Source organism: Vipera ursinii (assembly GCF_947247035.1).
Source record: "Vipera ursinii genome assembly, contig: scaffold_356, whole genome shotgun sequence".
Taxonomy (NCBI): domain Eukaryota; kingdom Metazoa; phylum Chordata; class Lepidosauria; order Squamata; family Viperidae; genus Vipera; species Vipera ursinii.
The window spans coordinates 11,914-12,500 of NW_028148118.1; positions in this window are offsets into that span (position 1 = coordinate 11,914).

Here is a 587-nt window from a genome sequence, read left to right on the forward strand (position 1 = left end):
CGAAAGAAGGTCGGGGGCGGTCCGGAGTTCTACAGGCAGATCATTCCACAGGGCAGGCGCGCCCACAGAGAACGCCCTTCCCCTGGGGATCACCCGCTGGCACTCACTGACCGGCGGTACCCTAAGGAGGCCCTCCCTGTTGGAGTGCACAGGACGATGGGAAATTGATGCCGGCATGAGGTGCTCCCTAAGATAATCCGGACCCAAGCCATTTAGGGCTTTATAGGTCATCACCAGCACCTTGAATCTCACCCGGAGGGCAACTGGAAGCCAATGCAGATCGTGGAGGAGAGGTGTTACATGGGAGTATCGGGAGACTCCCATCACAACTCGCGCGGCCGCATTCTGCACCAGTGATTGTCCACTAGGACTCCAAGTTCCCTCTCACAGTTTGGACTGCTCCTTGAGTTATGGATTCTGTTTCAATACTCAGCTCTACAAAAATGACAATCTGCATTGTGTTAGAAAAGAGGAAGCAGGCTAGAGGGCAGAGTTAAGTGAATCATTAGCTTAGACTTGTTATGTTCCCATGAAGGATCCAAGTCGAACTATTCTTGAACTTGGTTGACCTTTATCTGGCACCGTCT